Here is a 27,595-nt window from a genome sequence, read left to right on the forward strand (position 1 = left end):
CAATGAAGTTCCATAGTGACAGTCGCATTTCCTCGTCGTCCTCCACTCTGGCGCCGTAACGAAAAATGCCAGAGTCTTTGGTTGGCAAGTTGTCATCCACAAACGCCATTAATCGCTGTCCTCTGGGTCCTCAGGTCTCTCTCCGAATTCCATTTTAATTTGATCAAAATCAATGAAATGTGCGCCGTTGCACTGGAAGCCAAAATGGAGCCGAATTGAATGCCATATCATGTCTATAGATGTAGAGTTTTTGACAATGACGTGGCATGAGATTACCGGGCAGTAATTGGCAATTTGACCCAGCATCAGTCGTTGTCCTGGAGGGATGTCACATCAGTGGTCTACAAAGCCTCTGCATGCCGTGGCTCGTGTCTTCTTTTCTGATGTCAGTTCATCAACTAAGAATGGGGCGAATTCATGGTCGAGGGAAAGTGTATATGCAATGTTTTGGCGCCAATTGTCAAATGAATTGACAGTCTCAACTTTGGAAAGACACCACTGCTTTGGCACGCTATGTGAGCTACCCATGCTATGAGAGCAACGGTCAGCGCACCACAGTGGAATTATAGACCATACTTGCCAACCCTCCCGGTTTTACCGGGAGACTCCCGGAATTCAGCGCCTCTCCTGATAACCTCCCGGAAGAAATTTTCTCCCGATAAACTCCCGGAATTCAGCCGGAGCTGAAGGCCACGCCCCCTCCAGCTCAATGCGGACCTGAGTGGGGACAGCGGCGACAGTCTGTTTTCACATCCGCTTTCCCACGATATAAACAGCGTGCCTGCCCAATCACGTTATAACTGTAGAATGATCGAGGGCGAGTTCTTGGTTTTTTATGTGGGTTTATTGTTAGGCAGTTTCATTAACGTCCTCCCAGCGCGGTAACAACACACAACAACAGCAGTCACGTTTTAGTCTACCGTAAAGCAGTTTGTCTGCCGTAAACAGCAATGTTGTGACACTCTTAAACAGGACAATACTGCCATCTACTGGATAGCCTCCGGAACACTGAAATTCAAGTATTTATTTTATTTATATGTATAATAAAATAAATATATATATATATATATATAGCTAGAATTCACTGAAAGTCAAGTATTTCATACATACATACATATATATATATATATATATATATATATATATATATATATATATATATATATATATATATATATATATATATATATATATATATATATATATATATATATATATATATATATTTATATATATATATATATATATATACATACATACATACAGTATATATGAAATACTCGAGTTGGTGAATTCTAGCTGTAAATATACTCCTCCCCTCTTAACCTTAATGTTGTCGTTTTGTAGACCATGATTGGCAGAAGATGGCTGCACATATATTACCTAGAAGCTGAAGTGGTACCTTCCTGTAAGGCAAAATCTTAAGAAAAAGAAAATGTATTCTGTAAGTTAACAATTACACATTAAAATGTTCATAGTCATGATTTTCAATTGACTTTGGATAACATCATCCGCCTGTACACTCTGCCATTCAAGGGTCTTGGAGGTTTCTTATCAAATTTTAAAAGAAAACTGTCAGAACTATCAAAGTGTGGTTAAAGCTGAGAAAACAAAATATCTGTCAGACTTAATTTTAAATAGTATCAGCAAGCCACGTGTTCTTTTTAATACTATTAGTTATGTTCTTAATCCGAATCCAGCCACTTTACTGGAGATGACAAGTGAAACTTGTGAAAAATTTCTCTCCTTTTTTAACGATAAAGTTGCTTTTATTCGGGCAAATCTTTCTCGCTCTCCATTGAGTTTTAATGTGGCCACTCAGTGCTTGGCTGTGTTTAGTCACTTTGAGCCTGTGTCCATGCCTGAGCTTACAGGAATAGTCCACAAACTGAAACCCTCGTCCTGTCCCACAGACCCAGTCCCCCCTCGCTTTTTTAAAGAAATCTGGGGCACTATTGACTTGTCTGTTAGGGACATCATCAACAGCAGCTTGATTTCTGGCTGGGTCCCCTCTTTTTGTAAAAGAGCTGTTGTCGAGCCTTTGATTAAAAAAACAGGTCTAGATCCGACATGTTTGTCAAATTATCGGCCCATTTCCAAATTACCTTTTGTGTCAAAAATTCTGGAGAAATGTGTTTTAGCGCAGCTGCAGCCTTTTTTAGATGAAAATAGCACTTTAGATCCATTTCAGTCTGGATACAAGGCTTTGCACAGTACTGAATCTGCACTTTTAAAGGTTTTTAATGACTTGCTTTTAATGTCTGATTCTGGTAGCTCTGCCATTTTAGTGCTTTTAGATCTTACAGCTGCCTTTGACACAGTCGACCACACAATTCTTTTAGACCGCCTGAGAGACTGTGTGGGTGTCAGGGGGACTGCATTAGAGTGGTTCAGATCCTACCTGTCAGAGAGGTCCTTCTCTGTCAGGCTGGGGGACGCCACCTCTTCTTCTGCTCCGCTTTACTGTGGTGTCCCCCAGGGATCTATTCTAGCCCCCATCCTGTTTTCCTTGTACATTCTCCCTCTTGGAGAGATTTTTAAGAAACATGGAGTGTCTTATCACTTTTATGCAGATGACTGCCAAATGTATATGCCAATTTCAAAAGGCCACGGCCCCCTGACACCCCTTCTCAACTGTCTATGTGATGTCAAGGCTTGGTTAGCCCAGAATTTTTTAATAATGAATGAGGGAAAAACGGAAATTTCAGTTTTTGGTCCGGCCCTCACTGACTTGGGACCATTGCAAAATCATGTGCGTCCCAAAGTCACCAGCCTTGGCGTCACTATAGACAGCGATTTTAAATTCGACAAACAAGTCAATGGCGTTTTAAAATCGTGTTTTTATCATCTTCGTCTTTTAGCAAAGGTAAAACCATTTTTATCTTTTAACCTTTTTGAACAAGTCGTGCATGCTTTTATTTCAAGTCGCCTAGACTACTGCAATGCACTTTATGCTGGCATTAGCCAAAAAGCTCTCTCCCGGTTGCAGTTAGTCCAGAACGCGGCAGCACGACTTTTAACAGGGGCCAGGAAACGTGAGCATATAACCCCAATTCTTCGGAGTTTGCACTGGCTCCCTGTTCATTTTAGAATTGATTTTAAATCCTTGCTGTTTGTTTTTAAAGCTTTACATGGACTGGCACCTCAGTATATCTCGGACCTCATCCAAATTTACACTCCTGCGCGCGCTCTGAGGTCCGAGAGCCAGCTCCAGCTCGTGGTGCCCAGGACGAGACTTAAAACCAGGGGAGACAGGGCCTTCTCTGTGGTCGGCCCTAAACTCTGGAACACTCTGCCCCTCCATGTTCAAACTGCTCCCACAGTGGAGTGTTTTAAGTCTCGTCTAAAGACCCACTTTTATTCTTTGGCTTTTAACACTACGTGAGTTGTGTGGTCTTCTGTCCTCTGTTGTCCTGTGTGGTTAGGGTTAGGGTTATAAATTTTGATGTCTATTTTACTGTTTTAATTGGTTTCACCCTTTAAAATCGTTTTTAATCATATTTATTTTTTATATTGTCTCTGTATTGGTTTTCTATTCATTTATTCTTTGTTTTTATTCAGTCATTGGTGTAGCATAATATTGTTTTTAATATAGTTTTTAATATTGTTTTTAACATGGCTGTGCAGCACTTTGGAAACATTCTTGTTGTGTAAATGTGCTATATAAATAAAGTGGATTGGATTGATTGGTCTATTAGCTTTAGTTTTAGCGTTACCGTCCTAAAATTAGGTTTATGGCACCATACGTGCGACCCTCCGCAGCTCAGACTGGTTTGACCCAGTGCCCTTTCACCTCGAGTCTAAACAACAAGCTCCACTCAACTGCAACAAGGCACGTGTCCAACCGAAGAACAAAATTCCCCAGCAAAATGGAGTAGAGGTGGAGACATAATGATATAAAAACAACCCCCACAGAGACCTTAAGTGTATTAGAGTAGTGCAGCCTGTACCACCTTCTTTTTCTACAAGACAAGGGGTGGGGGGTCCTGTCAGTCTAAATGGGTTAAGACAACCTTTAAGTGCTTTCTGACTTCTTCTGTCTGATAGAGAAGAAGCGGTAAAAACAAAGAAGGGTGTTATCCACTCATGAGATATTTAAAATACTCTTAAGACAATTGTTTTTGGATGAATTACAAGCTTTTACTCATTCATCTTTGACCCAGAAGATATATTGAGATCCATTTAAATGACTGTAGTGTTACAAGGAGCATAAATACAAACGTTTGTAGAATTTAAAAAAACTTCCATTGCCATTAAACACACATGTCAAAATACTATTATATTGTAATATTACTGACTGCAAAATTATGTTTGGTATATTTGTCATTGGTGGCCTATACAACAATAACATTTGTTTCACTTTAATTTCTTATTATGACAGGCATCTTCTTATGTTGGGAGTTTTTGAGAATAACAATTTAAATTATTTGATTGAAAAAGACATAACCAAAAAAAAATAAAAAAATACAAAAAAATAAAAAAATATATATATATATATATATATATATATATATATATATATATACTTTTAATTGGACAATGACGTCATTAGAGTTGTAGTTCTCTATCTGACCGTAGGAGGGCGCCAGAGGACTTTGGTTATGGTTATGATTTCATTTAATTCATAAACAAATACAATTTGATACATCATATAATAATTACATATGTTCATTTCTCTTTACAACATGTTCGAACAAGAGTAAGAAGAAGCAAAGCTGATTTAATCCCACCCCTTTTCCAAGCCATAACAACAACAAACATTAAGATTAAAGATTAAAGATTAAAGTACCAATGATTGTCACACACACACTAGATGTGGTGAAATTTGTCCTCTGCATTTGACCCATCCCCTTGGGGAGCAGTGGGCAGCAGCGGCGCCGCGCCCGGGAATCATTTTGGTGATTTAACCCCCAACTCCAACCCTTTGATGCTGAGTGCCAAGCAGGGAGGTAATGGGTCCCATTTTTATAGTCTTTGGTATGACTCGGCTGGGATTTGAACTCCAACCTACCGATCTCAGGGCGGACACTCTAACCCAGGGGTCGGCAACCTTTACCACTCAAAGAGCCATTTTGGCAAGTTTCACACATTAAAGAAAGTAATGGGAGCCACAAAAATGTTTTTAAAATTTAAAATGAAAAACACCGCATACAAAGCTTACATGCTTTGTGCTATGTTAACCAGGGGTCTCAGACACACGCACCGGCACGCACTTTAATGTGGGAATTGGATGTTAGTGCAGCCCGCGAGTTTTGGATGAATGTCGCTTGCGTCACACTTGCCAACCCTCTCATTTTTCCCGGGAGACTCCCGAATATCAGAGCGTGATGACACTGCATTTGGCGCCCTCTACAGTCTGCCCAATCAGTGTACCTGCTCGGCCACAAGTGGAATGCAGCTTTAGCTTGCTCACGTAAGTGACAGCAAGGCTAGTAACTCAGCAGCCACACATCTTACACTGACGGTACCAATACCCAGAATCCCATGCAGCCCTAACTCTTCCGCTCAACCAACCACGAAGAGGGGGGGGGGGGGGTTGATGTGTGGGGGGATTTGGTGGTAGCGGGGTGTATAATGTAGACCGGAAGAGTTAGGACTGCGTGGGATTCTGGGTAATGGTTGTGTTGTGTTTATGTTGTGTTACAGTGGGATGTTCTCCAGAAATGTGTTTTTCATTCTTTTTTGGTGTGGGTTCACAGTGTGGCGCATATTTGTAACGTAACAATGTTGAAGTTGTTTGATACGGCTACCGTCAGTGTAAGCTGTGTGGCTGATGAGTAACTATGCTTTGCTGTCTCCTGTGTGAGCAAGTAATAACAACATACAACATGTGGCTGGCCTGGCATGCTGCAAGTAAATGCTATAGAGGACAATTACTGCAGTGCAATTAGGGCACGCCCTTTATATAGTAATTAGAGTGTTAATAGGATTATTTTTCCCTGGGAGTAGTCTATGAGAGACACTGACATCCATAAGTCTCCTGGGAAAATCGAGGGGGTCGGCATGCATGTAGCTGAGCCGCATCAGAGTGGTCAAGGAGCCGCATGTGGCTCCGGAGCCGCGGGTTGCCGACCCCTGCTCTAACCACTAGGCCACTTATATTTCTTCACTTCCTGTTCTGATCTTGTAATTGTAACAAAATTACACCAATGAATACAACAGTTATCTTAATAGTAAGCCAGTCATGATTCACATATGAGATTTTCAACAAAGTTTAAGATGCTTATCTAGATTATTCTTCCTTGTACTTTGTAAACACTTGTAGTTTGAACAGCCTCTTAATTGGTATGATATTAGTACATTGTTTAAAATATTTTCATAATCCGTTCCATAATTTAATTCCACATACTGATATACTACAGGTCTTTAGTGTTGTACTTGCATACGAATGTTGTAGATTAGATTTTCCTCTGAGGTTATATTTATTCTTTTTTTTTTTAGAAGAATTGTTGTACATTCTTAGGGAGCAGGTTATAGTTTGCTTTATACATAATTTTTGCTTATTGCAAATGCACCAAATCATTGAGTTTCAGTAGTTTGGAGTCAATAAATAAAGGGTTTGTGTGTTCTTGATAACCTACATAATGTATTATTCTAACTATGAATAAATAAGTTATACTTGTATAGCGCTTTTCTACCTTCAAAGTACTCAAAGTGATTTAACACTATTTCCACATTCACTCATTCACACACTGATGGCGGGAGCTGCTATGCTAGGCCCTAACCACGACCCATCCGGAGCAAAGGTGAACTATCTTGCTCAAGGACACAAAGAAGATTGGGTATTGAACCAGGAACCCTCAGGTTGCTGGCACGGCCACTCTACCAACCAAGCCACGCTGTCCCCCAACTGATCTTTTTTGTAACACGGTTAGTGAATGAAGAGTACTTTTGTAATAATTTCCCCATATTTCTACACAATAACTCAGATATGGTAACATTAGCGAGAAGTCGACGTGTGATGATTAGTTTTTATTGTGTTACAAATGTTTTTAGTTTTTAGCTCAATGCTTTCATGATAGTTTGTATGTTTTATGTATTTTATGTATTTGTACCTTGTTTTACTGTTGTACCTTGATTTTACTGTTGTACTTCGTTTTTACTGTTGCACCTTGTATTTTACTGTTGAACCTTGTTTTTAATGACTACTGCTGCAAACCAAATTTCCCCTCGGGGACAATAAAGATTTTCTAAGTCTAAGTCTAAGTCGAGAGTGTGCAGTGATTTTTGGTCCAGAACATATTTTGCTTTGTTAGTTATAGAACTATTCTTGCCACCTTGTGTTGTATATTTCTTATATGCAATTTCCCATTATTTTTATCATCTATTATCCATCCATCCACATTCAAAAATGTGATTTCTTTCACCCTTTCAATATGTACTCTGTTTATTTGTATTTGTGTATGACTTTCTCATCTACTGCTACCAAATAGCATTGTTTTAGTTTTACTGAGATTCAACATAGTCTGTTTTTATAGAACTTTAATTAGTTAATTTCTTCCGTTATAATTTGTATTAGCTCCTGTGTGTTTTCTCCTGAACAAAACAGTTGTGTCGTCCGCAAACAATACTAACTTTAAGTCCCTTGTAACTTTACAAATGTAATTTATATATAGATTGAATAATTTTGGTCCCAGTATTGATTCTTGAGGTACCCCTACAAAATATGTTTAGTTCTGTTGACGTTTTTTCAGGTATAGCTTCCTGTTGGTTAAATACCTTCTTACCCAATTCAACACCAATCCTCTGATGTCATATCGTTCTAATTTGTTGATTAATATATTATCATTAATTGTGTAAAATGCTTTTGTTAGATCCATAAATACTGCTGCTGCACACTGTTTACCATCTTTTGCATTGGTTATTTCCATTAATACCATTGATGTTTTGTTTTGTTTGTTTTGTCCTGTCCAGCTTCTCAGGCAAATCATATTGTTGATGTTGTGGAGTCTCGGCTAGAAACCCCCGATCAGGTAAGAGTTCCCACAGGACCAGCAGCCACAGTGACGGCAGAGCTCAACACATCAGGAGGAGGCTGAGCCTGGGCAGTGTCATTGAGTGGAGGTATGTCCCAAATGTCCTCCTCAATCAGCATGATTGTCAGCACCTTCTCAGAGCACACCTGCTCTGAGTCAGGCAATCCAAAGGGTTGCTATTTAAGCTCAGAGCTTTGTCTCACTGTGTCGTTGGCTTTCCTCAGAGAAGGAACTCCTTCATCGGGCGGTAAGCTAAACTCCACTATGTTCTCCTCCGTTGAACATTTACCATGTTTTGGTAATATGACTAATAGTTAACTCTTTGTCTCCTTTGTAGGCAAACTAGCCCTGCACGTGAGTGCATGAAGAGCACTCCCATGTGCTATAGGAAAAAAGTAGTGAAAGTAACCTACTGTGTGATTTTGTTTTGAAAGCCCCAATTGGGAAGAAACTTTGTTTGCTATTCAAGGGGAACGCCCCCTTGAATAAAAGGCGCCGAGTGCGTTTTGTACCTGCAACCCCTGCTTCTGTGTGCTGGTTTGGGTTCAGACTTTACAATTGGTGGAGAATGCAAGTATAGTCTGACCCACCCCGGCCCTACCATGGACCAGGCCCTGGCTGCACTGCTAAAAACCCAAACTCAGCTGCAACAGGCAGTAGCAGAACTCTTAAAGAAAATGGACAAAAAACGCTCAGTCCCACGGCCTGCGGGGGTCCTTACAAAACAGAGCCCAGAAGATGACATCGAAGCCTACATCAAACTGTTTGAGCTCACTGCCACCAGGGAGGGCTTGCCAAGCGCGGATTGGGCCGGCATCCTCGCGCCGTTCCTGACCGGGGAGGCTCAGCGTGCCTGCAGGGACCTGCCAGCAGGCGACGCCCGGGACCTTGCAAAGTTGAAGGCAGCCATCTTAGCCAGCCATGGTTACAGCCTTCCGGCCAGAGCACAACGTTTTCACAACTGGGCCTACGAAGCCGGACCGCCACCCTGAGCCCAGGTAGTGGACCTGCTGCGCCTGACTCAAGGTTGGCTGACATCGGGGGAAGAGCCCCCGTGGATCGAAAGACTCGTAATAGAACGATGCATACGCTCACTACCGCCCGATGCACGGAAATATGCTGCCCAGGTGAGCCCCTCAACATTGAATGCCTTGGTCGCTCTACTGGAGAACTACCAGGTCAGCGTCGAAATGTTGCGGACCACGAGGGTAGAGCCAGCTCGAAACAGCCCTGATGACTGAACCAGCCAGGATCGACACCGACAAGCCCCGCCTACACAGACCCGCCCGCCCCCAAAGACCTCCGGACTGCCAGAGAGGACGCCCTGGACCCCAGAAGGTGCTATGTTTGTGGTCGGGAGGACCCCATTTCCTGGGCGTGCCCGGACAGAGACCGCAACATCTCCATGCCCTCTTCCGCCAGCACGGATGCCGCCCGGCCCTGCTTGCATACCGCCACCACCGACAGTCGGCACGCCACACTCCGCATCAAAGTTGGCGGCATTGACACCCACGCCCTGATCGACTCCGGCAGCGTCGTCACGTTGGTGCGGACCGATCATGCAGCCACCCTGACCTCCACTACTGTCCTGGTTGCGTGCGTCCACGGGGATGTGCGGCGCTACCCAGTCAGCCATATCCAGGTCCAAACACCACGGGGAGATGCTCATCGAGGGGGAGGGGCCCGCAGGCCACTAGACCAGTAGCGCTTGAACAGCACAGTCCGTGCCGATGAAGAGCGGGACGGGCAGGTTAGGAACCATGCCGGCAACCACCACAGCATCTCCTCGTGGTGTTTGGACCTGGATATGGCTGACTGAGTAGCCCCGCACATCCCCGTGGACGCACGCAACCGGGACAGTAGTGGAGGTCAGGATGGCTGCATGATCGGTCCGCACCAACGTGACGACGCTGCCGGAGTCGATCAGGGCGTGGGTGTCAACGCCGCCAACTTTGATGGGGAGTGTGGCGTGCCGACTGCCGGTGGTGCCGGAATGCAAGCAGGGCCGGGCTTAACCCCGAGGACCGCCTGTCCAGCCTTTCGGCCCAGCACTGAGAGACCCCCGTCTGAGAGCTCTGCGTCGGAGAGAGATGACACAGGAGGGGAGACTCCGCTGAATGAGGACTCCTTTGCCGAGTTCCCGGTGGTTGAGGCTGCAGCTACAGCCCGAAGGGGAGAGTTCGCCACTGCACAGTGGTCCGATCGGAATCTGGAGGCTGCCCGCCGTGATGTCGCCGCCATAGATGGCCAGCTGTCTCCAGGGGTAAGGAACTTAACCTGGCCCCACTTTGTGGTAAAGAATGGACTAATGTATAGAGGGAACAAAGCTAAGGGGGGGAGCTCATTGAACAACAACTCGTAACAAAGAACTATGTGTCTCGAGTCCTGTATCTAGTGCACACCCACCAGTTAGGTCCACAAAACCTACGACCGAGTGGTCGCCCGCTTTTACTGGCCTGGGGTGAAGCGTGCAGTAGAAGAGTTTTGTCAGTCTTGTCGGTAGTGTCAGAAAACGGCGCCCCAGCCTCTGCTGAGAAACCTGCTGATCCCATCATCTCCATGCCCTTCTCACGGATCGCTATGGAAATCGTGGGGCCACTGCCTAAATCAGCCCGCGGGCACCGCTACATTCTGGTAATACTCGACTATGCTACTCGTTACCCAGAGGCTGTCCCCTTACGCACGGCCAATGCTAAAAATGTTGCACATGAACTGTTGATGCTGTTCAGCCGGGTGGGCATAGTGGATGAAATTGTAACTGATCAGGGGACTTGTTTTATGTCCAGAGTGATGTCCACACTGTATCAATGGTTAAAGGTGAAACAAATCCGAACCTCTGTCTACCACCCTCAGACCGACGCCCTCGTGGAGAGGTTCAACCAGACACTTAAGAAAATGCTGAAGAAGCTGACCAAAGTCTACGGGAAAGACTGGGACCAACTCATCCCGTATGTGCTCTTTGCCATTAGAGAGGTGTACCACAGGCCTCCACGGGGTTCTCTCCCTTTGAACTCCTCTGTGAGCGAAACCCCTGAGGGCTCCTGGACCTGGCCAAAGAGGCTTGGGAGAGCCAACCCTGCCCCCACCCCAGCGTCATTGAACATGTAGACCGCTTCCAGGAAAGGGCGAAGAAGATATGGCCACTTATTCGCAAAAAGGCTCAGGCATCCCAGGCGCACATCTACAACAAAGGCGCCCGCCTCCGGGAGTTACAGGTTTTGGTTCTCGAACACCTTGAGGCCATTCTAGGGGCCTTGCGACGAGCGGGACTCACACCGAATCCCAAGAAGTGTTGTCTGGGCTGGACCGAAACAGACTATCTCGGCTACACAATTGGGAGAGGGTGTGTCCAGCCCCAGAAGGTCGAAAAAATTAAGAGTTGGCCCTGGCCCGCCACAAAGAAACAGCTCAAATCGTTCTTAGGCTTGATAGCTTACTACCATAAATTCATAGCGAATTTTACGACTATCGCAGCCCCTCTGTTTGAGCTGACTCGCCAGAAAGGGCCTCACCATATATAATGGACCAGCAATTCGGAGGCGGTGTTCCAGACCCTGAAGCAGGCCCTATGCGGAGAGCCTCTCCTGGTGTCTCCTGACTTCACACGACCTTTCACTCTCCACACTGATGCATCCGGTACTGGGATTAGCGCGGTCCTGGCCCAGACAATAGATGGGGATGAACACCCGCGACAGGAACCCCAGAGCCCACCGTGCCACCCGGAGGAGCCAGCAGCAGGCCGTAGACAGACGCGCCCGGCAGAGGACAAGGCACGGGAGAAGCAGGGGACAGCCAGCCCCTAAGCCAGCGAAAGACCACACCCCACATGGGCAGTGCCATTGATGTTGAGATGTTTGCTCTGTATGCATATTGGTTATTCTCAAATGTTCCACTTTTGTTCATGAATTTGTCTAATGTTTCAATCATTTTAAAACATTTGGAAGTTAAAAAAAAACACGTATGTAATTTGTAAATTGGTGTTTGTCTCCAGTCTTTTGAATTGGTACAACTTTTGCTTTTTTTTAAAAAATTTTTGGGAATCGTCCCGTTTGAAATGATGTATTACTAATGTATGTTAAAGGTTGTGAAATTTCTGCAATAACTTATTTTATCGTTTCCATATCTATTCCGTCAGTCAGTTGAAATGTTGGATTTGCATTTCTTTACAATTTTGATTATTTCCTCTTTTGTCACATTGTTAAGGAACAGAGCAAGGATTTCGATCAATGGTATATTCAAGTCTACAACTAATCCACTATCTACATCTGGAATCCTTTGTTCCAGATTGATTGCAATATTAACAAAGTAGTTATTTAAAGGCCTACTGAAATGATTTTTTTTAATTTAAACGGGGATAGCAGATCTATTCTATGTGTCATACTTGATCATTTCGCGATATTGCCATATTTTTGCTGAAAGGATTTAGTATAGAACAACGACGATAAAGATTGCAACTTTTGGTATCTGATAAAAAAAAGGCTTGCCCCTACCGGAAGTAGCGTGACGTAGTCAGTTGAACATATACGCAAAGTTCCCTATTGTTTACAATGATGGCCGCATGAAGTGAGAGAGATTCGGACCGAGAAAGCGACAATTTCCCCATTAATTTGAGCGAGGATGAAAGATTTGTGGATGAGTAAAGTGCAAGTGAAGGACTAGTGGGGAGTTGAAGCTATTCAGATAGGGAAGATGCTGTGAGAGCCGGGGGTGACCTGATATTCAGCTGGGAATGACTACAACAGTAAATAAACACAAGACATATATATACTCTATTAGCCACAACACAACCAGGCTTATATTTAACATGCCACAAATTAATCCTGCATAAAAACACCTGCGTGTTTGTTGTGCTAGCTCCTAGCTCCTCTGCTAGCTCCTAGCTCCATAGAACACGCCAATACAATTCAAACACCTGATCAACACACACAATCACTCAGCCCAAAAGACCGTTCACCTAACCCAAGGTTCATAAAGCTTATATATTTTTAAAAAGTTACGTACGTGACGCGCACATACGGTCAAGTTATCAAATGTTTAGCAGCCAAGGCTGCATACTCACGGTACCTGATATTCAGCTGGGAATGACTACAACAGTAAATAAACACAAGACATATATATACTCTATTAGCCACAACACAACCAGGCTTATATTTAATATGCCACAAATTAATCCTGCATAATAACACCGGCTACTATATTAAAAAAATTAAAAGGGCATCAATGAACCCGCTAATTAGAATAATGGTACAAGCTTATAATAATAAAAAATGTAGAGTGATCTCAGCTGTTTACCAGGGATTGATGACAAGCAAGGGGACTTCAACCATGTACATTAAAGAGAAATGGGAAAGAGGATTTGGGGAGCAGATCACTGAAAAGGACTGGTATAATATTTGTAAAACGCAGTGCACGGCCACGAGTTCTAGGGTATGGAGGGAGTTTTGCTGGAAAAACATGACTAGATACTTTATAACTCCAAAAATAAGCGGAAGAGTCGCAGCAAAGAAACAACCATGTTGGAGGCTATGTGGAAATATGGACGCTGACCACGAACATGTGTTCTGGAACTGTCCCAATATTGAAAAATATTGGTATGACGTGTGGTCAGTGATAAAAGAAGTACTACAATATGACATTCCAAAAACAAGTATGATACTATACTTGGGAAACTTGACGCAGGAATATATGCAATTCGATGATTTCTATTTAGTCAAGGTTTTGTTAGCAGCCAGCAAAAAGGCAATTACAAGACTGTGGCGTAGTAGCAGCTCACCGACCTGTGAACAGTGGCTGTGCATTGTGGAAGAACTATATGTAATGGAAAGATTTACACATAGACTCAGAATACAGGAGGAACTATTTCTTGAGAAATGGACAAAATGGACTGAATACAAAACTCAGGAAAATGACACCACAAATGCTTGATATGGAATATAAATTGACTATGTATATATTGTAAGATGTTGACCCTGTTGATATATGTATGCATGTGACAGAATAAAAATTTAAGTTTAAAAAAAAAATAACACCGGCGTGTTTGTTATGCTAGCTCCTAGCTCCTCTGCTAGCTCCTAGCTCCATAGAACACGCCAATACAATTCAAACACCTGATCAACACACACAATCACTCAGCCCAAAAGACCGTTCACCTAACCCAAGGTTCATAAAGCTTATATATTTTTAAAAAGTTACGTACGTGACGCGCACGTACGGTACGGTACGTGTTATGCTAGCTCCTAGCTCCTATGCTAGCTCCTAGCTCCATAGAACACGCCAATACAATTCAAACACCTGATCAACACACACAATCACTCAGCCCAAAAGACCGTTCACCTAACCCAAGGTTCATAAAGCTTATATATTTTTAAAAAGTTACGTACGTGACGCGCACGTACGGTACGGTATGTGTTATGCTAGCTCCTAGCTCCTATGCTAGCTCCTAGCTCCATAGAACACGCCAATACAATTCAAACACCTGATCAACACACACAATCACTCAGCCCAAAAGACCGTTCACCTAACCCAAGGTTCATAAAGCTTATATATTTTTAAAAAGTTACGTACATACGCAAAAAAAAGTTGCGCACATACGGTCAAGCGATCAAATGTTTAGAAGCCAAAGCTGCATACTCACAGTAGCACGTCTGCGTCTTTGTCATCCAAATCACAGTAATCCTGGTAAGAGTCTGTGTTGTCCCAGTTCTCTACAGGCGTCTGTGTATCGAAGTCAAAAGTCCTCCTGGTTAGAGTCTCTGTTATCCGAATTCTTCCATCTTGACTGCATCTTTCGGGAATGTAAACAAAGAAGCGCCGGCTGTGTACTGTTGTTGCTGACTACGTTCGAAAAATACGTCCATTTCGCACCGACAACTTTCTTCTTTGCTTGCTCAGCTTCCTTCTCCATAATGCAATGAACATGATTGCAACAGATTCACGAACACAGATGTCCAGAATACTGTGGAATTATGAAATGAAAACAGAGCTTTTTCGTATTGGCTTCAATGTGGAAGGCATACCCGTGTTCCCCGGTCTACGTCACGCGCATACGTCATCCTCAGAGGCGTTTCGAACCGGAAGTTTAGCGGCAAATTTAAAATGTCACTTTATAAGTTAACCCGGCCGTATTGGCATGTGTTATAATGTTAAGATTTCATCATTGATATATAAACTATCAGACTGCGTGGTCGGTAGTAGTGGGTTTCAGTAGGCCTTTAAGCCCTCACTGCTTCATTAATGTTGTAATTTTGTATATTTTTGTCTAGAATGTAATGTGGGTACTTTTTCTTAGATGATCGTTGATGTCCTTTACCAGCAGACCACTTGTAGTCTTATTATCAAAATCATTAGTAAAGATATTATCAATAGGTGTAGCACTGTGACTTGTTATTCTGCTTGGCTTAGTTATTTTTGGGATATAAACACATGCTGTACATTGTATCCATGAATCCATCAATGGTCTTTTGCTTGTTTGGGTTTAAGAGGTTAATGTTGAAATCACCCATCCATCCATCCATTTTCTGCCGCTTGTCCCTTACGGGCTCACAGGGGTTGCTGGAGCCTATCCCAGCCGCACATGGGCGGAAGGTGGGGTACACCCTGGACAAGTCGCCACCTCATCGCAGGGCCAACACAGATAGACAGACAACATTCACACTCACATTCACAAACTAGGGCCAATTTAGTGTTGCCAATCAACCTATCCCCAGGTGCATGTCATTTGAGGTGGGAGGAAGCTGGAGTACCCGGAGGGAACCCACGCAGTCACGGGGAGAAAATGCAAACTCCACACAGCAAGATCCCGAGCACGGGCTTGAACCCAAGACCTTCGTATTGTGAGGCACACGTACTAACCCCTGTGCCACCGTGCTGCCCCTGTTGAAATCACCACATAGGAAAATTACTCGGACTGATTTTAGAGAAGGCTGCCTTCATCCAGTCCTCAAACCTTTCAATACTTGACTGACTTTCAAAGTAAGTTGGGACTGATAAACAGGAAATAAGCTTTATTGCCCAGATAATAACAATAATAATGATAATAATAATAGATTGGATTTATATTGCCTTTTTGTAGACACTCAAAGGGCTTTACAGAGAACTAAGAACCCATCATTCATTCACAACACATTCTCACTTGGTGGTGGTAAGCTACATTTCTAGCCACAGCTGCCCTGGGGTAGAATGACGGAAGTGTGGCTGTCAATTTGTGCCTACGACACCTGCGACCACCACAAAACATTCATCCGCATTCATATATCAGTGTGAGTGGCACTGGGATCAAGGTTGAAGCATGACTTGGATGGCTGAAGCTGGAATTTAACCAGGAACCCACAAGTTGCTGGATGGCCACTCTACCATTTGAGCCACGCCACCCCAGATGGTATTAATTTCAAACTAAGCCAACATCATTTACTTTTATAAGTACTGAACATGGCAGGCTTGTGTCTGTGACCACAGGTTCATCCAGAAAATGCAAATAAATAACACCTCAACTAACATTTTCATGCACAAACTGCTCCATGCTTAACATTCATAGCTTGAATGTCCTTCCAAGACACAAAATCCCTCTCAAAAAACTCAGTAAGACACTGAAGAGTGTTTGTTGGCTTGAACATTTTGAGCTTAGCCTGGCAAAGAACGTGGCACCAGAGGTGATTTGCGGGCTTTGCCTATGAATGGCAGCACTGAGAAGGAGAAAAAACGAAAAAAGACAAGGAGGAGGAAGGAACGAACGTTTAAATCAACGACATCCACTCCAGCTTGGTGCCAAAAAAAAAAAGATGCTCTCTCACACTCTTCGAGTGCACACACACATCCATCAGGGGCTATTTTCCTTGGAGTGTATTCCCGCTTGCACCAATTTAATCCCAAATCAATTTGGGACGCGGATGACCAGAGACCGAGGTGAATTCAAATTGAAGTTGAAATGAAACATGTATTGATCACTGCCAAGTAGCTCTCACTACTTTTCTGTCACTGCGAGTAAGTCACAATCAATAAAGATGAAGATGATGAAAGAAGCCTTCAATGTCATTATCGCCATAACCAAGAAGGATATATTTCTATCTGCATCTATTCTACTACTGGAAGGGTTGAGCAGAATAACTGACTGATTGGTCATTAATAAATGAGTTGAAGTGCTTGACTGAAACCAGTATGAGGCGCAGTTAATCCATGGTGTACTCACAGTAGGCCGATGTTTTGGTTCACTTCACACAAAGTCGGGCATATTAAACACTGAGTGCTCTGATCCACGCCCCATTTCAGTACACCCCCCTTCTTTAGTGCAATTGGTAGAGGTTGGCCAGGGCACAGCATGACTGCCTGCACATTAGGGGTGTAACGATTGATCAAAACAATGATTTATATTACTACATTTCAAGTATATTGATCTGTGCTGCGCAAGTTTGCCTTCCAAGAAGTAGGCATTGATCCAAGATCGTTTTAAAAGGGAACCGATGGATTTTATAGATATTTAGGAACGACAAACTTTATATGAAGTTTAGCACTTTTATAATAAACATGTTAAACGTTAACTCTATTTTCCCATCTGTGGCGTCGTCAAAACAAAAATGGTGAATTTCTATGGTGGTTGAGAAAGGTCATAACAAACGCAAACGCTACAAGACAATAGTGTAATGTCTGTGATATGCGTGGGTGTGCCTTTAAAGGCCTACTGAAATGACATTTTTTTATTCAAACGGGGATAGCAGATCCATTCTATGTGTCATACTTGATCATTTCGCGATATTGCCATATTTTTGCGGAAAGGATTTAGTAGAGAACATCGACGATAAAGTTCACAACTTTTGGTCGCTGATAAAAAAAGCCTTGCCTGTACCGGAAGTAGCGTGACGTCACAGGTTGAAAGGCTCCTCACATTTCCCCATTGTTTACACCAGCAGCGAGAGCGATTCGGACCGAGAAAGCGACGATTACCCCATTAATTTGAGCCAGGATGAAAGATTCGTGGATGAGGAACGTGAGAGTGAAGGACTAGAGTGCAGTGCAGGACGCATCTTTTTTCGCTCTGACCGTAACTTAGCTACAAGGGCTCATTGGACTCCACACTCTCTCCTTTTTCTATTGTGGATCACGGATTTATATTTTAAACCACCTCGGATACTATATCCTCTTGAAAATGAGAGTTGAGAACGCGAAATGGACATTCACAGTGACTTTTATCTCCACGACAATACATCGGCGAAGCACTTTAGCTACGGAGCTAACGTGATAGCATCGGGCTTAACTGCAGATAGAAACAAAAGAAATAAACCCCTGACTGGAAGGATAGACAGAAAATCAACAATACTATTAAACCATGGACCTGTAAATACACGGTTAATGCTTTCCAGCCTGGCGAAGCTTAACAATGCTGTTGCTAACGACGCCAATGAAGCTAACTTAGCAACGGGACCTCACAGAGCTATGCTAAAAACATTAGCTATCCACCTACGCCAGCCAGACCTCATCTGCTCATCAACACCCGTGCTCACCTGCGTTCCAGCGATCGACGGCGCGACGAAGGACTTCACCCGATCATCTGTGCGGTCGGCGGCTAGCGTCGGATAGCGCGTCTGCTATCCAAGTCAAAGTCCTCCTGGTTGTGTTGCTGTAGCCAGCCGCTAATACACCGATCCCACCTACAGCTTTCTTCTTTGCAGTCTTCATTGTTTATTAAACAAATTGCAAAAGATTCACCAACACAGATGTCCAGAATACTGTGGAATTTTGCGATGAAAACCGAGCTTTTTGTATTGGATACAATGGTGTACCAATACTTCCGTTTCAACGATTGACGTCACGCGCATACGTCATCATACATAGACGTTTTCAACCGGAAGTTTAGCGAGAAATTTAAAATTGCACTTTATAAGTTAACCCGGCCGTATTGGCATGTGTTGCAATGTTAAGATTTCATCATTGATATATAAACTATCAGACTGGGTGGTCGGTAGTAGTGGGTTTCAGTAGGCCTTTATTGGAAAAGTCACATGTAAAAAAGACAGCCAAGAGAGGGTTCTTGCTTCCCACAGATCACAGATACGCACGCTCAGATTTTATTACACACATGCACTTATGAATGCGCACGCACACATTGGATGAACTTGCTTAAATAAAAAGTAGACAGCATATCGAGGGTTCTTTCTGATTAGGGACAGACAGGCAACTTAAATCACAGGTACACGAATCTAAAACACACGCAGGCGGAACTGATTACACATACTTGGATTGATATACAAACATACACATTAGTACACACGCACGTGAATTGGATTACACGCACACAGTTTGAGAAACATGTTTGCAAATAATTTTGCTACAATAATACTTCCACAGATATGGTCCTGTTGTGTGTGACGTGTGCTATAGAGGCAGTGTGAACGGATTTGAATTGATTTCAACTCATTGTATCGTTTTGGTGTCGTTCTAAAAAAATAATATCGTCCCTGAATCGTATCAACAACCATAAATATCGAATCGAATTATTGTTAAAACTAATCGTTAAACCCCTACTGCTCATGCAACATAGCCGAATTTCAAAATGACTGTGACGCAATTGCTCCACGCAGGTTCTTATTGATAAACAACACATTTTAAAATAGAAATAAGTACAAAGACTCAAAATAATCCAAAAGTCGAAACCAAACTTGCTGGCGACAACATTTGTATAAGTAATAAAGGTGCATCTATATATTGATGCAATCGCTCCACCAGCAAGTACTTAATGACTGGCGCCATCTTGCACAATAGAAGTAATGAGAACTTGAAATAAGACAAAACCAGGGAAAATGCAGTAACACAGCAGGGTACTGCAGGAGTGATTGCACATTAGAACAGGCCAAACCGCGAACGCTCCGTGCTAGCACCCAAGACCAGCACGGAACGAAAAGCCGTGTGTAAGTCTATTAGTCTAATTTGCAGTTTAAAGAAGAATAAGACATTAGCCAGTTAGAAGTTTGGAACCATCCATAAAAACTTACACTATGGCGCAATTCCTCCGCCACATTCTGCTCAATGCGACAATTGCATCACAACAGGAGTTCAGAACATTAAAAACACTATTTCAAACGTTGATCAAGGACATTTTTGTTAAATATTACTGAGTCGTTCACCAATTCAGCCCAGTTTTTGACCATTATTACTGTACGGACTAGAGGATATTGCTGACAACTACAGTATGTCACAATTAGTTGTTGAGTTTTTGTTTGATTCTGGCATTGAACACATGGAGCACCGTCTATCATGTCAAAATGTCTTGTGTGTTAAACATACTTCCATCCATCCATCCATCTTCAACCGCTTATCCGGAATCGGGTCGCGGGCACAACAGCTCCAGCAGAGACCCCCAGACATCCCTCTCCAGAGCAACATTAGCAACTTCCTCTTGGGGAACCCCGAAGCGTTCCCAGGCCAGAGAAGAGATGTAATCCCCCCATCTGGTCCTTGGCCTGCTGTGGGGTCTCTTCCCAGTGGGACGTGCAATGAGGACCTCCCTAGGGAGACGCTCGTGAGGCATCCGCACGAGATGCCCGAACCACCTAAGCTGGTTCCTTTCCTTGGCCAATAAATGTAATTCTGATTCTGACAAATCTTTTATCCATCCATCCATCCACTTTCTACCCATTGTCCCTTTCGGGGTCGCTGGAGCCTTATCTCAGCTGCATTCGGGCGGTAGGCAGGTCACACCCTGGACAAGTTGCCACCTCATCGCAGGGCCAACACAGATAGACAGACAACATTCACACACTAGAGCCAATATATCAGTCGATATCGATAATTATTGATATTTTATATGACCTCTTGAAAATAAGGACCAGGAGAAAAATATATTGAATGGAAACAATTTTGTTTAAAATGTAACCTTCCTCTGATTATATTCCCTTCCGTTATCAAGGCAAAAACAAAAAGAAATGTCAACAAATCATGGAAAACACTCAATGTAAACATAATACTTAAATCACATTGAACACTTAACAATATCCTTTTAAAATTAAGGTAAAAAAACAAGAAATACTTAAGAAACGCTTAATAAAGTGTAACACAATATTGCAACGTGTGAAAATGTAAACCAAGAAACTTGAGAAATATTTTCTGCAAGTTCAGTGTGTGCTCAAGGGTGAGTGTGGCTAAACTGGTGTGGCATTACTGATTACGAGCGCTTCGGTCTGACAACGGTCCGTTTAAAAAAAATCTAAAATCTGCCATACTGTCGAGGTGACTCCCTGTTTTATCTACAATTTCTTCGCCCTCTGCGGCACTCATTTTTAGTTTCTCTTCTCACTCCATGCAGAGACTCAATCGCGAGACAACAAGATGGTGCAACCAAACTTGATATGTGAGACTTTTACCTGATTGGCTGTTAGCGTGTCACTCCCACTGATCAGTGATCACTTCCCTCGTTGCTCCATTAGCGAGTGCCTTTGTTCATGCAACCAACCTTTTTTCCCCGTTTTCAGTTTTTTCTGACGAAGAAAAAAAACATGTATATCAAACGCATTTTTTCTTAATATTGATTAATAATAGCGAGTTATACTGATATCATTTTATCACCCAGCCCTGAACACAGTAGGACAGTTCAAACTTGATCCATATTTTGATTTACGAACCACAGACCGAATAAAAATATGCTTTGGTGTACTAACCTTGTCTCCATGTACAAACATTTTATCTACCCATTGTGTGCCTTGCAGTGCAGCCATTGTGAGCGGTCTGATCGATCTCTGTTGCTCATTCAGTGAGCAGAGCAGTGTTGTCACTATACTGTATATGTGCTTGTTTGTTAGTTGTGTACTTTCCAAGTGGGGTTTTTAGCCTTTTTACAACATTTTCCTAGTTTTGCTAGCTCAATATAAATCCAAAAAAGCAAGGGACAAGCGGTGTAGGGTTTCAAACATTCAGGAAGTATCCACAGTGTTGTCAACACTGCTTCCTCAGCTTGTTGTTTTGCCTTTCTTATTAAATAGAAAGTTGATCCATCACCCCATTGTATGTTTGTTTGATATACAGCACTGTATACTGCTTTACATCGTGTTCAAAGTGTACAAACTTTTGCTAAAAGATGGACTTTTGTTGAGGTTGGTACCCATAATTCATGTTCAAATTGTCTTTATGGGGAAATTTGCTCCAAAATAAAAACATTTTGATTTTTACGAAATCTGTTGAATAACCAATTAGGTTTTGTAAATTGAGGTATTTAAAGTTGAGTTGTGCTAATGGCTTGTTTAAGTAGGCAAACAGGTAAAGCGTGGCTTTGTTTTGTTTCAAGCAAACATGAATAAAGGCAATTAAAATATATACAGTCGTGGTCAAAAGATTACATACACTTGTAAAGAACATAATGTCATGGCTGTCTTGAGTTTCCAATAATTTCTATAACTCTTATTTTTTGTGATAGAGTGATTGGAGCACATACTTGTTTGTCACAAAAAACAGTCATGAAGTTTGGTTCTTTTATGAATTTATTATGGGTCTACTGAAAATGTGACCAAATCTGCTGGGTCAAAAGTATACATACAGCAATGTTAATATTTGGTTACATGTCCCTTGGCAAGTTTCACTGCAATAAGGCGCTTTTGGTAGCCATCCACAAGCTTCTGGCAAGCTTCTGGTTAAAATTTTGACCACTCCTACTGACAAAATTGGTGCAGTTCAGCTAAATTTGTTGGTTTTCTGACATGGACTTGTTTCTTCAGCATTGTCCACACATTCTCAATGGGGTTTAAGTCAGGACTCTGGGAAGGCCATTCTAAAACCTTAATTCTAGCCTGATTTAGCCATTCCTTTACCACTTTTGACGTGTGTTGACCTGTTGCAACACCCAATTGCGCCCAAGACCCAACCTCCGGGCTGATGATTTTAGATTGTCCTGAAGAATTTGGAGGTAATCCTCCTTTTTCATTGTCCCATTCACTCTCTGTAAAGCACCAGTTCTATTGGCAGCAGAACAGGCCCAGAGCATAATATTACCACCACCATGCTTGACGGTAGGTTTGGTGTTCCTGGGATTAAAGGCCTCACCTTTTCTCCTCCAAACATATTGCTGGGTATTGTGGCCAAACAACTCAGTTTTTGTTTCATCTGACCACAGAACTTTCCTCCAGAAGGTCTTATCTTTGTCCATGTGATCAGCAGCAAACCTTAGACAAACCTTATGGTGTCGCTTCTGAAGCAAGGGCTTCCTTCTTGCATGGTAGTCTCTCAGTCCATGGTGATGCAAAACACGCTTGACTGTGGACACTGACACCTGTGTTCCAGCAGCTTCCAATTCATTGCAGACCTGCTTTTTGGTGGTTCTCGGTTGACTCTTGATCATCCTGACCAATTTTCTCTCAGCAGCAGGTGATAGCTTGTGTTTTCTTTCTGATCATAGCAGTGACAAAACTGTGCCATGCACTTCATACTTACGAACAATTGTCTGCACTGTTGCTCTTAGGACCTTAAGCTGCTTTGAAATGGCTCCAAGTGACTTTCCTGACTTGTTCAAATCAATGATTTGTTTTTTCAGATCTGTGCTGAGTTCCTTTGACTTTCCCATTGTCGCGTTTGTAACTGAGTCTAATGACTGCATCACATGAGCCCTATTTAAATGGGCTCAAAGAAGTCAACACGTGTCGTCAATCATAATCACTCACATGAAGTTAAGAGGCCATGCCATGAAGCTAATTTGATTTGATTGTAACTTTTCTACATCACCAAAATTGATAATGTATGTTGTTGTATGTATGCTTTTGACCCAGCACATTTTCAGTAGACCCATAATAAATTCATAAAAGAACCAAACTTCATGAATGTTTTTTGTGACAAACAAGTATGTGCTCCAATCACTCTATCACAAAAAAATAAGAGTTGTAGAAATTTTTGGAAACTCAAAACAGCCATGACATTACGTCCTTCACAAGTGTATGTAAACTTTTGACCATGACTGTATATACAGTATTTGAGCTTTTTTAGCAAAAAAGGCTATCAAGAGCCAATTTAGTGTCAACCTATCCCCATGTGCATGTCTTTGAAGGTTGTAGGAACCCGGAGTACCCGGAGGCAACTTGTCCAGGGTGTACCCCGCTTTCCACCCGAGTGCAGCTGTTTTAGGCTCCAGCAACCCCCGCGACCCCGAAAGGGACAAGAGGTAGAAAATGGATGGATGGATGGGCTATCAACAGAAATAAAGCATCTAACCTGAGAGAGAGAACAGGCTCAGTGCTGTCCAACTAGAATGAATGTGAAGATTGTGTGCTGAAAATGCCCTGGAAATAAAGTGACGTTGAAGTCGAATCAAATATGTGACCTCTTTGAACACTTGATCCTCACAGCGCACAAACTGAGAAAATAAAAGTCTCTTACAAGTTTCATATGAGTAAGAGTAAAGGATCTAATAAACATGTCTGCATATGTCAATTCGATCAGAACCTTAACAGCGGAACTCCCACCTGTTGTTGTCTCTGGGCCCTTTGGCTTGGCTCTGGCCTTCCTGGGCCTCAACGCTCCTTAACCACCTTTATCGATTCGCCCTCGATGGCTCTTTGACCCCGAGCCATTGACCGGCATCAGGAGGGAGCCAAGTTGAAGACCATGTTCGAGTGGCAGTGGCGACAAGCAACGTCTGAGCGACCTCACGATCAGGTTTCCTCTAAAAGAGTCGGTGGGCGGCCCAGTGATATTTAGACTAGCGGCTATCACATGCTGCCATTTCTAATGTGATATTCTTTTGTCAGGCACTCTGCGACTGCCCCCAACTGAATGACAAAATAATTGATCCAGCAGTGTAACTCTGCGTTTGTCCAACATTAATAGAAGCCATAAATCATGAACAGCAAGTCTATGAATGTTCTCATTCATTCAGGTCATTGTCATCTCAGGGCATTCAATCGATCGCAACTGGACTGCTTGGTTTGTCTTAGAAGACAGAAACAAACAGTCCAGTTGAGATCGATTGAATGCCCTGACATGAACAACACGGTTACATGAAAGAATGACACAGGAGGACACCAAAGTTAGCAACTCCAGCTTAGCCCCTTTGCTCTAACATGTAGAGCAAAGGGGAAGGATGTTTTTTTTTTGTGTTCATTATATCATGAAAATTTGGAACTTCAAAACCAAACATTTAAGCACCTCTTCTCTTAAAAGTGGCGCATAACAATATATATATATATATATATATATATATATATATATATATATATATATATATATATATATATATATATATATATATATATATATATATATATATATATATATATATATATATATATATATATATATATATATATATATATATACACACACACACACCGGTATATATCATTATATATATATATATATATTTTTTTTTTTTTTCTTTCTTTTTTTTTTTTTTATTGTCCCATCCTATTGCTGTTATTTTAATATACTATCACTTTTGTATTTTTGGTATTGTTGATTACATTTTTTTTTTATTATTTCCTTCTTTAGTGTCCTTGAAAGGGTTTTAGTTATCCTTTCCTTTTGTAATTGAGCTACTGTGTCAAAAATCAAGGTTGATGGGTCAAATGCAGAGAATAATTTCGCCACACCGCGTGTGTGTGTGACAATCATTGGTACTTTAACTAAGTCTAATTTTAGTGCTAAACATGTACTATGGACAAATATTACTGTATGGACTACAGATGGGTATTGTTAATTTTTTACCGATACTAGAACCAAATATCTATACTTCTGAAACGGTGCCGGTGATCAAACGGTACCCGAACTGGTACTAAAAATAGAAAACATACACATTTTGTTTAAAAACAATGTTTGTTTGTTTTTTTAAGATTTTATGATATAATAATTGAACTGAATTTTAATTTGAGTATTGAATTTAACAATATGGAATGCAACCCACAACATATTGTCATAATTATCACAGCACTGCCAACATAAATACAAAACACAGCGACTGTTCAAAAAACATGCTTGTGTAAGCTATTTTACTGAAACCTTTATTTTGTCAGACAGGATTCAGCACAAAGTGCTTTTATTGTGAAGCTCAGGAGTGTGCTGTTGGGTCTTATGGGCTCTTGATGGCTGCTGTGTTTTGACGATATAAATTATCTATCCAGTTCCTGCTTGCTGTCCTTTCTTCACATCGAGCATGCACAACCTCAGCGGTCATCTGACAAGACAGAGTTGCATTTGTGAGGTACTGTTGAAGTTCAGAATTTTGAGGTTTGTGAATGCAACTCTATTGACTTCACCGTGACTGAATTTCTATACCCATCCCTAGTTACTAAAAAGTCCCTTTTGCATAATGGAGGACCTCTACGGATGCTTCCCCTCATGTACTGAAGCAGACTTTAAGGTTGTCATAAAGACAATGATTGTTGGAGCAGAGGAACGTGTTATCCTCAAACTTGTGGATTTAACTACCATAGCCATTTTTTGCCTTTAAACTCCCATTGTGTCCAAAAAACACCCACCAAAAATATTCTACCCGTTATGGTAACAAGGAACATTTGCTTGCAATCCACCTCCTCCAGGGTGATGTAAGGCTGAGATATTTAGAGTGTGCCGCCATAACGTTTGGCTTCCTCAAAAATACCCACAGAGATTTCTCCACCCACACTGTACCTACAGTACGCGGAGCAGCTCGACGCACAAAGTTACCGAGCTGACTGCGGGGGCTGCCTTGTGATTCCTCTGCATGGTGACAAGACAAAGAGAAAAGGAAAGATGGCGCCTTTGAATATGAAGGAAACTCCTTGATTATGAGGATCATGGACACTTGGAAATGCAAACAATAGATCTTCTTACCACCCAGCAACAGTGACCCATTTACTTCTTGATTCGTGAGTTAGTCATTTAGATTGAACAAATATTTCATAGGGTTGTGCTACATATCCCTTTACATTTTGGTGGAGATCTGCATAAAGCTGTAGATTTATTAAAGGGCAATTATTTTCTTTACCTTCTAGTTCTTGCATTGGAGCCAAGCGGGGAAGTGATCCACTACATCAAGCAGATAGCACTGTGGTGAATAAAGTTTGTTGGCATCTACTATGTTGGCATTTGCTGTTCTCTGGAGGACTACAGGGTTATTTAAAGAGGCTCTATTATGGAAAACCAACTTTTCTTACCTATTGGTACCTGCCGTTGTGTATTTGGGATTTACGTTGTTCCTGAAAATTTGAAATCAAACTTTGGAGGCACTGTGGGGATATTTATAAAACAATCTTAACTTCCTTCATACTTTCATATAATCTGTTTGGAATTTGCCTCATTAGTGATCTTCTTTTCCATTAGCGACGTCAGCGGATTATCTAAATATGGTAAAGTTTTACCTGAAGAGCTTTGCACAAGTCGGTCATTGTAGTTTGACGCTCTCGTCAATAAGTTCCTTCTTTTTCTCAATCCTCTTGTTGTGGGGCAGACTGGCACGTACATGCACGCGCATCCTCCACTGTTGTTATTTCTAATTCAAAGTAGCGTACAGTTCTAACTTAGACTTGCTACGGAAGCGCTAAAACAACAACAAAGATGGCGGGGAGAAGACACTGTCAAAGTAGAGGCACGAAAAAAAGACCCCCAGCCAAGCGAGTCATCCTGAAGAGACTTGCAGCTTGAAAACGATTCGTAAAAAGCAACATATTAAAAACATAATG

The 27,595-nt window shown here is 42.1% G+C and overlaps 1 protein-coding gene across 9 annotated transcripts in view; it reads right to left on the bottom strand.

The window, feature by feature from the left end:
- Positions 1-27,595, bottom strand: part of pak5 (p21 protein (Cdc42/Rac)-activated kinase 5) — a 204,203-nt gene that overhangs the window by 66,661 nt on the left and 109,947 nt on the right. For 2 of the 9 annotated variants that reach the window (XM_062044978.1, XM_062044977.1), the window contains exon 2: positions 21,326-21,439. The exons of 6 other annotated variants lie outside the window; for them this stretch is intronic. The gene's annotated coding sequence lies outside the window, so the exon portion shown is untranslated. Of the gene's footprint in view, positions 1-21,325; positions 21,440-24,403; positions 24,876-27,595 lie in introns of those variants that run through there. One more of the 9 variants, XM_062044979.1, reaches the window with a different exon arrangement.

Source organism: Entelurus aequoreus, linkage group LG04 (assembly GCF_033978785.1).
Source record: "Entelurus aequoreus isolate RoL-2023_Sb linkage group LG04, RoL_Eaeq_v1.1, whole genome shotgun sequence".
Classification (NCBI taxonomy): domain Eukaryota; kingdom Metazoa; phylum Chordata; class Actinopteri; order Syngnathiformes; family Syngnathidae; genus Entelurus; species Entelurus aequoreus.